This window comes from Lithobates pipiens, unplaced genomic scaffold (genome assembly GCF_037356315.1).
Source record: "Lithobates pipiens isolate NorthernLeopardFrog02 unplaced genomic scaffold, aLitPip1_a1.2 Scaffold_23, whole genome shotgun sequence".
NCBI classification, from domain to species: domain Eukaryota; kingdom Metazoa; phylum Chordata; class Amphibia; order Anura; family Ranidae; genus Lithobates; species Lithobates pipiens.
The window spans coordinates 124,019,347-124,036,875 of record NW_027507785.1 but is presented as its reverse complement, the minus strand read 5'-3'; the positions used below and the strand labels follow the sequence as shown (position 1 = coordinate 124,036,875).

The 17,529-nt window shown below is 44.5% G+C and overlaps 1 protein-coding gene across 4 annotated transcripts in view; it reads left to right on the top strand.

Annotated features, from left to right (window-relative positions):
- The first annotated feature begins 6,293 nt into the window (after positions 1–6,293).
- Positions 6,294–17,529, top strand: part of SUN2 (Sad1 and UNC84 domain containing 2) — a 213,860-nt gene continuing 202,624 nt past the window's right edge. For 2 of the 4 annotated variants that reach the window (XM_077452307.1, XM_077452304.1), the window contains exons 1-2: positions 6,394–6,705; positions 7,046–7,182. The gene's annotated coding sequence lies outside the window, so the exon portion shown is untranslated. Of the gene's footprint in view, positions 6,329–6,393; positions 6,713–7,045; positions 7,183–17,529 lie in introns of those variants that run through there. The other 2 variants (XM_077452306.1, XM_077452305.1) reach the window with 2 other exon arrangements.

The following is a 17,529-nucleotide window of genomic DNA, read 5'->3' as shown; positions in this document are numbered from 1 at the left end:
CCTGACAAGGTCATTTTTTGCGTCACTTTTTTTTTTTAAATCAGAAAGGCTTTTATTGCTCACAAAACAGATAATACATTCCAAAATTAAACACAGTACATGTACAATCTTAGGTTTTTCCACTTCCCATCAATGGTTACAGTTGTTAACAATCAAATTAGTTTTATTACCCATGGTACCTTTAGAGTCGTCACAATCTGTGCCATATAGTCAGTCCTAGTCTTCAATCCCATGCCGCCTGTGCCCCATTTCTTATTTCCGGAGCTCTGTTACTTTCTGTCTGGAACTATGGCTTCCACCACTCCTACATCTCCGTGATCAGTCTCGTTTTTACCAGTTCCATAGGACTCAGCCCTGGCATGTCGAGCCATGGGCCCCATAGTTTATCAAACTTGCCAGGGTTCCCTCTATGCTGGTATGTGTACTTCTCCATTATGAGTGTTTTACCTACATGTTGTATCCACGTTTTAGTTTTTGGTGGTGCAGCTGATTTCCAGCTTAGTAGTATAATTTTTCTAGCCTGAAACAGTGCACTAGCAAAGGGAGTTCTCTTCCCCCACTCTTCTATCACCCCCTCCAGCGCCCCCGACAGGTAGTGTAGTGGTTCAAGGTAGACATTGGTCTGGAACACCCGATTCAGTGTAGCCATAACCTCCGTCCAATATCTATGTAGTTTTGGGCAGCACCAAAGGAGGTGAATCAAATCCCCGGGTGCTGCCCAGGCACCTATCACATAGTGGGTCATGTTTTCTGCCCATTTTGTATAGTTTTACTCTTAGCAGGATGTATAGTTGGGATATTTTTTGTGCAACATTCAACGAACAAGTGTTAGCTGCCTGTAATGCCTCTTCCCACAGCTCCCCTTCCACAGGTCCCAAATCCACCTCCCATTGTGTCGCTACCTTCATGGGATGTCCCTCCAAGAATGATGGCAGTAGCATGTTGTAGCATTGGGAGATTATGCCCTTCGTGTCAGATGCTTCTTGTAGTATGTGTAAGACCGGAGTGGGAGACAGATTCCACTCCATGATCTCCCCATGTGCCCTAACATGTGCCCTAACATTGTGTTGGCCTTGCATGTAGTAAAAGAGCATGTTGTGGGAAAGGTTGTATTTGGATTGCAGATCTTTAAAGGGAATCAAAGCCCTATTGTGGGAGATTTGCCTCATGTGAGTAATACCCATTGCAATCCACCTGGGTCCCTGTTGAATTTTGGCTAGCTCTGTATATGTTTTGTTTCCCCAGATAGGGCTAAATGCCGTGAACCCTGTTATGTTTTGTAGTTGTTTAACCTTGTTCCACACCTTCTGAAGGAGTGCATACGTGGGCATTACTTTGTTAGGTTTTTGGAATTGTTGGGCTTCTAGGCCTTTGAGTATGGATTCCGCCCCCGAGCCGAGCTGCATAAGTCTGGCAGATGAGCCCCCAGATAAGGGAGCCATGGCCTTTATTAAATGCTGAAGCTGTGCTGCTAGGTAGTATATCCAAGGGTTGGGTAGGACAAGACCCCCCCTTCCTTCGGGCGTTGTAATTGCTCAAGTTTAATTCTAGGAGGTTTGGTGTGCCACAGCAGCAGCCTGAACAAGGAGTTCAGGCTGTTCAGGACTCTTAAAATCTTCATAGTTATGACGACTGGTGTGTTGTGCAGTATGTAGAGGAACTGTAGCATCAGTATCATCTTGATGAGATTTGTCTTTCTTGCTAGGGACATTCTGAGTTTGTTCCATATGTTTATTTTATCTTTAAAACGAGTTAGCATGGGATATACGTGTAGCACTGACCTTCAAACGAGCGGCTGTTTTTTTTCTGGGCTTACCGATTACCTCCTCCAGCTCGTAACTTGTCGTTCTTGTCTAGGGGTTCCCGAGGTTAATGGCCCAGTAACTGCAGAGACCAACACTTGAATTCCTTTTTAGGGTTTTTATTTGCATAAAGCAGTTGAACAAAACTCAGTCTCTCAGATAGGAATAGAAGGTATAAGGATGAAGTATAGCTCAGGTACTTTGGAACTGCTGACCTTAATAAAAGTCTCTATTTACATAATCCAGGGAATAGCCACTCGCAACTGGATTCTTTAACTGTTGGATACTAGCAGCCAACAAGTAATTTTAGCTTAGCAAAGTGTCTGCCACAGACTTGGTTGTAAAACTTTAGATGCTCACAGGAACTTAGTTGCAAACGTAAGGATAGAGGTAGAAACTTTCTTACTGTACCAGTATCTTGCAGCCAGTCCGGCGATACCATAAGAAATGCGGATTCAATTAGTGTCCATAACAGCTCAGCTTCCAGGCTCTTACCAAGCAGCCAGCCTCGTGCGTGGCCCCCTTACTGAAGAATCCTCCCCTGGTTGCATGTAGAGTCGCTGGGCCTTTCATAACAGCTCAGCTTCCAGGCTCTTACCGAGCAGCCAGCCTCGTGCGTGGCCCTCTTACTGAAGAGTCCTCCCCTGGTTGCATGTAGAGTTGCTGGGCCTCTCCAAACCCGAGACGGCACCAGAACACCTTAGAATCCTCCTTCCAGTTACTGTGCCTCGGACTAACCAGTTCAGAGGATCGGAAACAGGTGGATCCGCACCCCAGGCCATGAGGGCCTCTGGGGGCTGGTCAGGAGGACCAGGACCACGGAGTCAGCAACAACTTCTGGACTGGAACCCAGAATCACGTGACTTCAGCCCCTTAAGTACCCTCTCCCAGAATACACAGCGGAACAAACGCGCCCACTGATTGGCTCCGAGAGAGAGATTGGTACCCAATGCGTCCAACCAGACTGCGTTCTAATGCCTCTCATAGGTACAAACCCCACCTATGACCAGGCAGAACACTAGTACAGCCCAGCCAAACTGATGCCAAAACACAATTTTACACAATTAATCCCAAGACTAAACTACAGTCTTAGGAAAAAACGAAATTTACAGACATAGCAGGTACTCATCAGGAGTACCGGCGCTACATACGTTTTATTTGCAGAATTCTGTCAGCGCAGGGGAGACATGTATGCCTAGGTATTTAAACTCAGTTGCTATGGGTACGGAGCACGAGGGCCTCCCACCCGGTTCAGGCATTTCATCAAGAAACATTAGGGCCGATTTAGACCACTTTATGGTGAGGCCTGAGAAGAGGCCAAATTCCCTGATTAGGGACATTGCCCCAGTCAACGAATCGTCCGTGTCACTTTAACTGACAATTGCACGGTCGTGCAAAGTTGTACCCAAACAAAATTGTCCTTTTTTTCACACAAATGGTATTGGTGGTATTTGATCACCTCTGCAATTTTTTTCTTTTTTTTACGCTATAAACAACATAAGAGCATCAATTTTCTTTTTGCTATAAAACATTTCCAAAAAAATATAACAAAAAAATGTATTCATCAGTTTATGTCGATATGTATTCTGTTACATATTTTTGGTATAAAAAAATCCCAGTAAGCACATATTGATTGGTTTGCACAAAAGTTATCACATCTACAAAATAGGGAATAAGATTATGGCATTTTTATTATTTATTTATTTATTACTAGTAATGATGGCGATCAGTGATTTTTAGCGGGTCTACGACATTTCGGTGGACAGATCGGACACCTAACCGTCATTTTTAACACTTTTTTGGGAACCAGTGACATTATTACAGTAATCAGTGCTAAAAATATGCAGTTATTGTACTAATGTACAATACCGCTGTGATAATGTACAATGTTGCTCTTTTTTTGTTTATAGCACAAAAAAATAAAAAACGCAGAGGTGATCAAATACCACCAAAAGAAGGCTTTATTTGTGGGAAAAAAAGGACATCAATTTTGTATGGGTGCAACATCACACGACCGCACTGATTACTGTGTAAATGACACTGGCAGGAAAGGGGTTAACCACTGGAGGGCGATGAAGGGGTTAAGTGTGTCCTAGTGAGTGATTCTAACTGTGGGGGGATGGGCTTCCACTCACATGACAGCGATCACTGCTTCCGATGACAGGGAGCAGTGATTGTTGTCATGTCACAAGGCAAAACGAGGAAATGCCTTGGTTACATATGCACTTCCCCATTCTGCGGCTCCGTGACATGACCTCCAAAAGACTGGCAGACATCTAGTCTGCCGTTCCCGCGGGCACGGTCACACTGCACTAGCCCCACCATTTAAAGGGGACGTACAGGTTCGCCCATTTGCCCACCGCTGCCATTGTGCCGATGTATATTGGTGTGCAGCGATCGGCAAGTGGTTAATGGGAAACATATGGAGGAGGGGTCTTCCACCTACTGCAACATACGCCCCAGCCCTTACACTCTGCCATGGATCGGTGCCAGTATTTGATGCAATAGGGGTTATTTACTAAAGGAAAATCCACTTTGCACTGCAAGTGCACTTGGAAGTAAAGTTGCACATGATTGGATGATAAAATCAGCAGAGCTTCCACTCATTTCAGATCTACCCCTTAGATTCAGAGCGACTACACTTTCAAGTGCGCTTGCAGTGCAAAGTGGATTTGCCTTTCGTAAATAACCCCCAATTTTCCATTTTCCTATTGCCAACATCGCAGCATTCATGTGGTAGTATGCTGCCATTGATTGACACCAGGAAATGAAAGTTGTGGAAAGCGTTTGATACAATTTTCAGTTTTTCAATCGGGGAACCATGTAGATCTTGGGAATTTTTTTCTTTGTTATCTTGCTGAAATTGCTGGAGGTGATTGTGTAGCATAATAGTGCACTTGCAACAGAAACAAATTGTACCAAATTCCTAATAGGTAAAGAGGAAGCAAACCCTGATGGGTTTACTTCTTCTTTGTCTCCCTGCAAAGGTAAAGCATAATGGGCTACTATGCATCGCATAGTAGCCCATTATGTGTCACTTACCAGACACAGAAGACAGCACTGTCCCCTGTAGTACTGAGCGCCCATCTTGTTCCTTGTATCGCTGCTCCGGCCACTCACAGTGCTGGAGCAGCGATGCACCTCACTCCCGCACATGTGCACGGGAGCCGCCACTAAGGGCATATCGCCGTTAGCAGCGGCATGCCGCTAACGGCGATAGTGCGCCGCTGTCTGCAGCGCATGTGCCGTAGACAGCGGTGACTGTCTTTTAGTAAATATCTCCTAAACCATGTAGGTTTAGGAGATATTTCTTGGACCTACAGCCTTAAAAGGGAAGTAAACCCTTCCAAACAACTTGGACCTATAGGTAAGCCTAGATTAAGGCTTACCTGTAGGTCCAAGCAATATCTCCTAAACCTATATGGTTTAGGAGATATTTGCCCGAAAATGGGCACCGCTGTCTACGGCGCATACGTAGACAGCGGCGCGCAGGCGCACTAAATGCGGCAAATCCAAGAATGGATTTGCCAAATTTGTCGACTCCCGTGCGCATGCGCGGGAGTGACGTCATCGCGGCTTCGCCGTATGACAGCAACGGAGCTGCGAGGCGCGACTCCCGTGCGCATGCGCGGGAGTGACGTCATCGCGGTTGCGCCGCTGTCATTGGTCGGAGCTGCGAGACGCCACCAGCAAGATGGACGCGGCGGACTACAGGGATCAGCGGCGACTTCGCTGGCTCCTGTGTCAGGTAAGTGACACATAATGAGCTACTATGCGATGCATAGTAGTCCATTATGCTTTACCTTTGCAGGGAAAAAAAGAGGAAGTAAACCCATCAGGGTTTACTTCCTCTTTAATCTAGGCTTACATGTAGGTCAAAGTGGTTTGTAAGGGTCCTTTCACACGGGGCGGATCGTCGATCCCCGCTGAGCAGGGAGATGACAGGTCTGTCTCTGCACACTGCGCAGGGACGGACCTGTCACAGCACCGCTCTCCCCTATGGGAGATCGGATAACGACGGACCGCAGTGCCCGTCGTCACCCGATCCGATGACGGATGGAAAAATAGCTTTTTCCTCCGTTACACTTTTTCGGATCGGAGCGGGTCGGATGTCAGCGGACATGTCACCGCTGACATCCGATGCTCCATAGAGCTCTATGGAGCACCCGTTCAGGTCCGCCTGAAAAACTGACAGGCGGGCCTGAACGGGACGTCAGTGTGAAAGGGGCCTAAGGGTTTACAACCACTTTAAACACTCAGAGTCCAGCTCCAAACATGTGACCTTAGCACTCCTAAATAAGAAGATTTCCTTTTATCTCACTTCTGATACAATAACTACCGAAGATTGGGCAATGCTGCTAGAAGGTAAACAAATTTCCAGAAAAGCAGAAGAATGTTTAGTGAGAACACGGAGAAGAAAGAAATGGGGGCGTGAGGGGAGGTGGTTCCCACAGACAGACATGAGACACAGACAGAGGGCGGGAATAGAACCACAAAGAGGAGCGTGTGAGGGAGGAGAGGCTGAGGTGTGTCATGGAGTCCGGGGAGGCGACAATACATGTCAGGGTAGCACGCTTCTTAAAAATGCGCGCTCTTTAGGCAGAATAGTCCGTTGTTTGCGCTGCTTCGGCCTCCGCACACTTATGACGTCTTGTGGTACAGAAGCAGTTAATGAGGCAAGGAGCCAAGTACAGCCTTTTCCTGCAGAGAGACCGTACAAAGTCTGCCCCCACCCTTTCCATTCAAACCCTCCAACAAGGAGGGCGCTTCAGCCCTGACTGACAGGAAAGACGACCAATGTGCTTCCTGTGTGAGGAGAATGCGGACAGCTGCATCCTCAGATGACAGCACAGTGTGTGTTGGTGTCACTGTCACCTGCGCACACACAACGAGGCTGATAACGGTACTTTGTGAGCGGCTCTTTGTCACTTTCTCAGTCTACTTTCTTTTGTTTATGTCTGTTCCTCTGCTGCTTTATTATCATTCTTTGCTGTCATATCTAATGACTCGTTATAGGTGGAATGCCTTCCCCTGTGACTGGACCCTGCTCACCCCCTCTCTGTTACTTGCTCGTTATCGTGCATGTGTTTTTTTATCGCTTGTCATCTTGCTGTCACATTGGATACTATTGATGCTGTCATTTGTATTTTAGAATATCTTCAGGCAAGCTGTGTGTGTGTTTTTATTTTGCTTTATTGAGTTTCTGATTCATATTCTTTAATTCTATTGTTTTTTCCTATCAGGACGAAACGGTCTCTTTGGCACAGACTGTTATACATCTACCTCATTGGCGCGGTATTGCCCTTCGGACAGAAGGCTGGATAAGTGACCGGTGAAGACTGCAGCATCTTTGTGCCGTCTCTCTACAAAAACAACCAAGGTGACTATGCTTTGGATATAATGCCTATGGCAGCTATTGTAAGAAAAAATGATAAACATCGGGATTGTAATCCATTTACGACCACCTGACACTAATGCCATAGCTCCCATCTGTCCCTGATTTCGAGGGACTGTCCCCGATTTGGAACAATGTCCCTCTGTTCCTCATTCCTCCTCATTTGTCCCTCATTTTGGTCTGATCTATATAGCTGTATATAAAATGCACCTTTTATCTATCAAAAGTGTTTTCCAGAGCTAAACCTTTCATTTGATTTCTAAATTGCTGCTTTTGTAAATTCCAAAAGCCAATATAAAGGAATAGTAGTGGTTAAAAAAAAAAAAAGCACACGTGGGTTTAACTAATCTTCTATTTTTGTACAATTCTCCTTTAAGGGGTGTGTCCAATGCCCGCATACTTTTGCTGATAGGTGTCCCTCATTCCCATCTCAAAAAGTTGGGAGGTATGCTAATGTACAGCAGCAAAAGAGTGAAAGGGTGGGCTTTAAAGAGGTTGTAAAACTGGGTTCACCCTATTGTCATTTGGAATGCAAGTTTCCCTGCATCCAATTCGCATGTCAGGAGATTGTGATCGGCTCTCTATGGAGTCGGTTCACACATCCCCGGGGTGGCTGCGGAGCGAATTGCACAGGAGTCCTGTGCGTCTTCTGGACCGTGTAAATTTAAATTTAAATTCAGAATTGAAATCGGACCTGAAACGGTGAAGAGGGACACACTGGACACTTGCTGTGAGCTGCTCCATGCGGCAGTCTGAACCCAGCCTGAAGCAAACATGTATTATGTTGCATATTACCAATTCTTAGATGTAATGGCTGCATTCGATTTCTTTCTTGCTTTTTTAGGGTTTCTTTATTTTTACCCAGTGATCTGGCCAGCAAGTATGATGTTTTTCAACAGAATAAGCTGTTCTGCAGATGTAGAGGGTTGAGACAAACATTTTACCACTGACCCAAGTGCTTAGAATGATAAGCTTTTATTTACATAAAACCTTTATCCAAAAAGGAAAAAAAAAAAAAACTGTAACTGCTTAAAGTTTGGGGTTATATAAAAAAATTTAAATAAATAAACATACATAGTCATCAGTGTGATGCTGCAGATGTCCCACACCAGAACTGAGCAATCAAATGACCACTAATTGCTCTGAGCAGAGTGTGGTGACTGACAGTCATCACTCTCCACTCTGTCCCTCCAGTGCTCACTGGAGTCACTGGCTGGAGAGGCGCAGCTGGCTTCAGCTCTCAGCTGTGCACTGGGAGACTGAGGCAACTGTCAGACAGGCTACTGGTTAAATCACGACAGTATGGTCGGGATCTTTCCAGAGTTTGGAGCCACTCTGTGACATCAGCTGACAGTGAGTTTTAGCCTGCTGTACACTGATTCTGGGTCACGGGAGAGCACTTGCTTTTACCCAGAAGAGAAGTATGTAAAAAAATAATAATTTGCCCCCTTATTGATCAGGCCATTTTTTGCGACAGGGCACTGCATCCGTTTAACTGAAAATTGCACGGTTGTGCGATGCTGTACCCAAACTAAATTGACGTCTTTTTTTTTCCCCCCTCAAATAGAGCTTTCTTTTGGTGGTATTTGATCACCTCCGCAGTTTTTTTTTTTTTTTTTTTTTTTGCACTATAAACAAAGAGCGACATAATTTTTTTTTATATAATATAATATATATATATATATATATATATATAATTTCTTTTTGCTATAATACATAGCCAAAGGACATGACATAGATCACTGGGAACAGTAGATCTGTCATATCATTAAGCAGAATGGGAAATCGCCTTGTTTACAAAGGCAGTTCCCCATTTTGCCACTGTAATAGGCGATCGTGGGTCGCGGATGGACATCGAGTCCACCTGACCCGCTGCACAGCTATGACAATTTGCGCAGGAGAGTCAACCTGTCGCCGTATAACGACGGCGGCTGGTTGTCAAGCCGCTAAACAGTGTTTGCTAGACTTTGGCTTCAGTTTGTTAGTGCATCTAAATCTACTAATGCATCTAACACTCCCTCCTAGACTGGCAGTTCTGCTGTCCAAAGGTGCCCTTCTGCTCTTTCATCCAAAGTGTAGGTACTTTAATACAAGAGATGTGTTACTTGCTGGGTCACCAGGTGAAAACAGAGGGGGAAAAAAAGCCTAAAAAAAACAAATGCAGCCACTACATCTTAATGTCCATACACACAATCTGAAAATCGGACAAAAAAAATAGTGTTCGACGCGATCGTAAGATAATCGGATTGTTAGTACAGAGATTTTGAGAGCCGAGCATGACAGTTCATCAGACAGATATTATCCGATTGGACAAGCACAATTTTTTTTCTAGTTTTGGGTTTAAAGCTTTTGTTACCCCCAACACTTCCTAATTCTGATATGTGCCTGCTGTACCATGTACTTGTATGAGAGAGTATCCTGTTCTCTTTAAATTACTTCCTTTATGTGAAATCCCTGTTGTTCCTGCTAGTCCCCTTGCTTTCCTATTAAAAACTGACCACACTAAGCGGGAGAGTACACTGTGGTCAGTTCTCAGTGTACTCTCCTCCAGACTTGCCTTGAACTCTCTACACAAATTGGGAATGCTCCTCCTCCCAGCTCTTATGCAGCTGAGAATGGAGGGCATGTGATCACCTTAAAAAAAAAAAAAAAAAAAAAAACAATGTATTTAGAATGTGTGTGTGTGTGTGTGTGTGTGTGTGTGTGTTGTGTGTGTTTTTTTTTTTTTTTTTTTTTTAATATTTACCGTATTTATCAGCGTATAACAAGTGCTTTTTTTTCCCCCTTAAAATCAGGGGAAAATCGTGGGTGCGTGTTATACGCCGATCCTTGTCAATCTCCGCTGATTGTGAGCGGAGCGATCGCTGCAGAGATACACATAGCCGAGTGTACTCGGCTCTTCTCGGCTCTGCTCGCAGTCACGTCCAGTCCCGCCATTGGACCTGTGTTATATCCATCATAGGGCGGGACTGGGCGTGACTGTGATTGGAGAAGAGCCAGGTACACTCGGCTATGTGTATCTTGGCTCCGCCCAGTCCCTGCAATCTCAGCTGCGCTCGCTCTGCCCAGTCTGGGCGGTGATCTTGACGCCAATTTTAAATTCACCCAAGGCTGCACTGGACACTGGGGGGCAAGGCTGCACTAGACACTGATAAGGCTGCATTGATGGGCATTTAAAGCGGTTGTATACTAATTTTTTTACTTTTACCTACAGGAAAGCCTATAGTAAGGCTTACCTGTAGGTAAAAAAAATATCTCCTAAACCTGTACGGTTTAGGAGATATTCCCCTCGGTAGGCGCCGCTGACTGCAGAGTCGCATGCGCACAAGGGGATTCTCGGCTGAAAGTCCGGCAGTGGCAGGACCCGGCCGGGATGAAATCTCCCGCGCGCATGTGCGGGAGTGACGATATTGCGGCTCCGGCCACTCACAGCGGTATGCGGTGCATACTAGCTCATTATGCCTTTTGCTTTGCAGGTGGTAAAAAAAAAATTAAAAAAATTTGCGGGTTTACTACCGCTTTAAATGTAATTTTTTTTTGTTTTTTTTTTTCCTGAAAAATTCCCTCCTAAACTTGGTGCGTGTTATACGCCTGCAAATACGGTACAAAAAATGTTTTGCCTTTCATTTCTATTTTAAACTGAATGGGTTGTTTTTACCGGGTGATCGTTTACAATCACTTTAATACTATTTAAAGCTGAATGCACACAGGTGTATTAAAATACTGCAATGTATGCTGGATCTTTCTGCCAGCAGCTGGTGAAAAATCCAGTGTAGAAAATGCTAGTTTTGGCCTGTAATTCACGTTTACGAACAGATGCGGATTAGAAGCCACTAAACGTATTTTATTGGTTAGAATATATTTATTCTAGCCACTCGAATACATTTTCTCTCCTCTACACTTCTGCAGTGCAATGTTCCCTGACATCCTCAAGTTCCATGAAAGGCCTTGCATTGTACTTGATGTAGGACCTGCAACTACTGGAGCATAGGGGAATAAAGGCAGGCAGCAATTTAGCAGTGCAAAAGAAGTAGGAATGTATAAGAATAACTGCTTTTCATGGTGCCCTAGACCTAAACGAGCATTTAACCCTTGCAGTGCAGGGAAGCCCTACTGCAAGAGAGGATTTTAGCTTTTGTCAGAATACAGCATTAAATCTTAACTTCAGGCAGGTATAAAATACATAAACTAAGGCAGCTCTGTAATCATGAATACATCATTAAATGTAGGTTTAATAATTAACACCAGAAATGATTTGTATTGCATAATTACATTGGTCAAGCTTGGCACAATTAAAGTATGCGTTACTAATACCTGACAAGCTTCTGGGGAAGCTAAAAATCAATGTAGCAGTCAGTGATAATACAGTTGTAGCCACAATCTTCCGGGTCCTGCTGGGAGTTCGGTGCAAGCGAATGCCCCACTGCACACTGACCATGAGCTCAGCACTGCGGCCATTTATAGAACACCTTGTACTTTTTTTTTTTTTTTTTTTCAATTAATACAAGGTATTCTTTGATTGGATTAGAGATTGTGATGTCACCACCCCACTTCATCACTGTCCAGTCACAGGCTGGGGCAGGTCCAGGACAACCTGGGCTCAGAGGAAGTGGGTTGAAGGATTCTGGCCCTCAGTGGGGGAAATCCAGCAAAAAAGTTGTTTTTATCTTTGGTAGTTTTGGCTTGAGCTCTCTTTTTTAATTTAGTTTTACAGAAGATCTGTATATATAAATTATATAGTATAAATCTACTGATTGCTATCACTATGATTGCATTTTTGGCCTTATATGAAATCTAGTTCCCACACTCGCATGTCTAAAATGTATTTTCCTGCCTACAGCCTTTCAACTTGCCACTATTTTTTTTTTCATAGGGTAGCTTTGTTGGAGGCCTGTAAAAGTCATTAAAGGATTTAACAAAGTTTTAGTGTAAACTTGGTGCAAGGATCCACCTTAATAATTAGTTACTTCAATCACAAGGGCTTTTAGAGAGCTGAGAAACTGATTCCATGCTTGCCTACTAGACACGTTTAACCTGTTTGTGGCTGGAAATCATATGCATCATATTTATTGGCATTGTTTTCCCCTTCATTAGGTGTGACTTTTTTTATTCTTCTGAAGAAACTTTTTTTGAAAACTGGAAGCAGCCATTGCTGACTTCACATTCTATAAATGCTCTCCGCCTAGTTGTCACAAATCCACAAGCAGTATATTGACAATGATTTCTGAATTTAATACTCTGATATGCATACCTACAGGTCAGCAGCTTAAGACCCTTTTCACACCAAGGCGTTTTGCAGGCGCTATAGCGTTAGAAATAGCGCCTGCCATCTGCGCTGGCAGGACGTCAGGAAAAGTCCTGCCAGCAGCTTCTTTGGAGCGGTGTGTTTACTGCTGCTCCCCATTGAAATCAATGGGGCAGCGCTGTAATACCACCGGCAAAACGCTGCTATTGCGGCATATTGCCGGCGGTTTTAACCCTTTTTTGGCCGCAAATCAGACGGTAAAATGCCACTAAAAATAGCGGCGTTTTACCGCCGACGCTATGGGCGGCGTGGTGTAAAAGGGGTTTACTTTAAAGTTTTTGGATGCCAGTTTTAACCCTTTCATGCATAAACTATGAAAGTCAGTCAGGACTTTTTCCTCAGTGGTTTTTATTGCTCTTTGGGCATAAAAAGGAAACAATTCACATGTCCACTCGAGTGGACTGCATGTGTTTCAGTATGATGGTATTTGCTCCACTTGATGCACTTAAATAAGTTACACATGTGTAAACAAGTGTTGAGCATTTTTTAAGCACAAAGGTGCCAGGAGGAAAGGCATCTACAGGAGTTGACAAAATGTCCAGTGTGCAAGGGTTCCTAATAACACACTGGAACTTATCTGCACAAAAATGTTTTGGTCACAAAAACTGCAAATTACATTTCAATAGCATAAATAAATTGATTTACAGATAAAAAAGAAAAAAAAGTTACAGCAGCTGTAATATTTTCAATAAAAACAAAGTTCCAGTAATTATTATGAATTGTAGCTGAAATATAACTAGTGATGCATGATGTCCAATGTAGTGGACAGATGATTAATTGTAATTTCCACCAAACATAAAATCGATACTAGTAAAATTTAATTACAATACGTTTCTTCAGGTTTTTTTATTTTTTTTAAATCTTTTTTTATTGAGTTTTCATAGGAATACAAATTGCCCACGCAGGGGCCAAACATTGCCAACGCAGGGGCCATCCTCCAAATGCAGCAACCGGCCACATGAAGACACATTCTCATAACATACAATCTGTTCCCGATGCAGCAACAGGCCGCAGCAGGGCAACTTAAAACAACCACAACCTTAACTAGCTATACCCCAATGTGGGGAGAGGGTATTACAGGAGGTATTCATGCTACATGTTATATATACAGGACAGAATATCATAGTAACATTTGGGTCAACCTATCGTCCCACTATGACCTTAATGAGGAATTATGGAGTAAACACTACATCAGTTGCCGTAGTGTCATCATCCAACCAGCAGGTCCACACCTTCTCAAATTTTTGCTGGCAACCCCTGCTCGAGTAGGTGGCCTTATAGAGGAGTAAACTAGCATTCACCAGGTTTTTCCAGAATTTGATAGAAGGGGGAGACGATTGCTTCCAGGTCATGGTGATGGCCTTTCGTGCATAATACAATAACAAGGATATAAGTGTTTTCCTAGCTCTGAGGATCGACATCTGCTCCACCAGCCCCAGCAGGCAATATTTAGGGTCATAAGGGATACTAATCTTAGTGGTCTTGCCTATCACCAGGAGAACCTCCTTCCAGTAACCTTCAATCGCTGGACAAGTCCAGAAAATGTGAATGAAGTCTCCCGGCTGATAGGAGCATCGCCAGCACGCCGAGGAAAGCGTTGGCGACATTTGATGCAATCTGTGGGGCGTATAATGGGCCCTGTGAACAATTTTGTATTGGACCAGTTTGTCCCTGGCTGATACCAAAGGGGAGAATGGGAAGTCTCAAACCTCCCTCCAGTCGTCGTCATCTAACTCCGGTATGTCCCCCACCCATTTCCTGCGGAGGGAGGACAGCTCGGGGACGGCAGCAACCAGCAGGGACCCATAAATCTGAGACATGGGTTTCTCCAGGTCTTTTACCCAAAGGATGGATTCAAGCTCAGAGTATTCTAACACAACCGGCTGACCCAAAAATTGACATCGATATGCATGAGCTATTTGGAGATATCGGAAATGGGCCCACGCTGGCACATTAAATTTAGTGCGTAGTATATGAAAGGGAGTAAGTTCCCCGTTAGTGATGACATGTTCAAGAGTCAGTATTTTATATTTGGCCCAGGCCTGCGGGTCCGGGACGGTATTGAACTGCGGAAGGTTAGGATTCAGCCACAAGGGGGGTGTAGGGAGACCAGGAGTTCGGCAGGGATGCCCTCAGCGCCTCTCCCACCTTCCACGCCCTGATAGTGGTGCGCATAGAAGGGGTGAGGCAGTGAGGAGTTTTTAGCCCCCTGAATATCAACCCCCTCAGGGCCTCCAGAGACCCCACTATAGCTGCCTCCAGGACCGTTGCAGCATTGGTCAGGTCCGGCCGCAAGCACCAGTGGGCGGTTACGAGCTGAGTAGCTAAGAAATATTTGTGGCAATCAGGAAGAGCCAACCCCCCATTACCCATAGGCCTGGTGAGAGTGGTGTATCGGAATCTAGGGGACTTGGGGCCCCAAATGAAGGAGAGGAAAAGTTGCTTCAGGGAGTTAAAGAAGGTTTTAGTCAGCCATTGCGGAGAGTTCCTAAAAATATACGTAAGTTTGGGGAGAATCTTCATTTTAAGAAGGTTAATGCGACCTATAAGGGAGAGGGGAAGATTGCCCCACGCCTTCAATTTGGACTTGATCCCTACCAGTACAGGTTCAAGATTGAGCCGAACAAAGTCCCTGCTCTCTCTTGAGATAATAATACCCAAATAGGTAAACCTATCCACCCACTGAAGCGTGGTAGAGGATGGAGAGGTCCTGGCCCCCTCGTCCACCGGGAAGAGTTGAGACTTATGCCAATTCACCTTCAACCCGGTGAAGACAGAGAAGGCATCCATAATCTCGAGTGCGCCCCGCAAAGAGTCACCAGGATCGTTCAAAAAAAGCAGCAGATCATCTGCATAGAGAGCCACTCTCTCCTCCAGCCAGCCCACCCGAAGACCACGGACCTCAGCCGAACTCCTGAGAGCCTCAGCAATAGGTTCCATGGCCAGGGCAAACAAGGCCGGGGAGAGAGGCTTCAGGTTTTACTTGATGTTACCATATATTTTTTTTACCTCCAATGGTCTCCTGCTATAGAGGTATTGGCAAAATATTCCTGAGCTGTTCAACCTTTCTGGGTTTCTGTCAGCCTTCTTTCTTGCACTTACAATGGCATTTCAGTGGGTGGCAGAGTATGGGGTAACATACTAGTGTCCACTGTATTGGTCAATATGCCTCCATACCTTCAGAACCCCCTGCATATACATGAAAAACACTTTTAAATAGCTATCCACTGTAGTGACCACTATGCATGAAATGGTTAAATGTTTTTATTTTCCTGTAAATGTAGCATTTCTTTAATTTAGTCTTTCATAGACTTTGGAGTTTCATGAAAAAAAGTGGCAAAAGTATTTTTTTTTAGGTTTGATGCTGGGTTAGGTTTCATTCATCTGTTTGGTTGGTTTTCAAAGCTGTTTGGTTTTTAGATGGAATTTTTTCAACCAAGCTATGCTTGGAATTGGTTAAAACTGCTATGAAATTGGTGTTTTTGTGTGTCCCACATTGCTGTACACTAGGAGCATTTTCTATTCTGCCCTTTGTACAGCACGCAGTTTGGAAGCATGCACTATTGGAGATATGGATATGTAGATATGTACTACTATACTACTGGTCCCTACTGTTTTCTGGGACCCGTGCGTCTCCCAGAATACAGTGGGGGGGGGGGGTTTGTGGCATAGATAGCTGCGAGTGGCTCGGGTATGTATGCCCTAACTGTATTAGACAGGTATTTTCTCCCCCCTGAAAGGTGCCAAATGTGACACTGGAGGGGGGGAGGAACCGGAAAAGTGGAAGTTCCATTTTTGAGTGGAACTTCGCTTTTAATATATATCTACAGTATCTCACAAAAGTGAGTACACCCTTCACATTTTTGTAACAGTTTTATTATATCTTTTCATGTGACAACACTGAAGAAATTACACTTTGCTACAATGTAAAGTAGTGAGTGTACAGCTTGTATAATAGTGTAAATTTGCTGTCCCCTCAAAATAACTCAACACACAGCAATTCATTTCTAAGCTGCTGGCAACAAAAGGGAGTACACCCCTAAGTGAAAATGTCCAAATTGGGCCTAATTAGCCATTTTCCCTCCTCTGTGTCGTGTGACTCATTAGTATTACAAGATTTCATGTGTGAATGGGGAGCAGGTGTGTTAAATTTGGTGTTATCGCTCTCACTCTCTCATACTGGTCACAGGAGGTTCAGCATGGCACTTCATGACACAGAACCCTCTGATGATCTGAAAAAAAGTATTTTGCTCTACATAAAGATGGCCTAGGCTATAAGAAGATTGTCAAGACCCTGAAACTGAGCTGCAGTACAGTGGCCAAGACCATAAAGCGGTTTAACAGGACAGGTTCCACTCAGAACAGCCCTCACCATGGTCGACCAAAGAAGTTGAGTGCACGTGCTCAGCGTCATATCCAGAGGTTTTCTTTTGGAAATAGAAGTATGAGTGCTGCCAGCTTTGCAGAGGTTGAAGGGGGGAGGGGGGGCAGCCTGTCAGTGCTCAGACCATACTCCACACACTGCATCAAATTGGTCTGCATAGTTGTCATCCCAGAAGAAAGCCTTTTCTAAAAATGATGCACAAGAAAGCCTGCTAATAGTTTGAAGACAAGCAGACTAAGGACATGGATTGCTGGAACCATGTCCTGTAGTCTGATGAGACCAAGATAATCTTATTTGGTTCAGAGGGTGTCAAGCATGTGTGGCGTAAACCAGGTGAGGAGTACAAAGATAAGGTTGTCTTTATTACAGTCAAGCATGGTGGTGGGCGTGTCATGGTCTGGAGGTTCATGAGTGCTGCTGGCACTGGGTAGCTACAGTTTATTGAGGGAACCATGAATGCCAACATGTACTGTGACATACTGAAGCAGCGCATGATCCCCTCCCTTCGGAGACTGGGCCACAGGACAGTATTCCAACATAATGACCCCAAACACACTTCCAAGACGACCACTGCCTTTCTAAAGAAGCTGAGGGTGAAGGTGATAGACTGGCCAAGTTTTTTTCCAGCCCTAAACCCTATTGA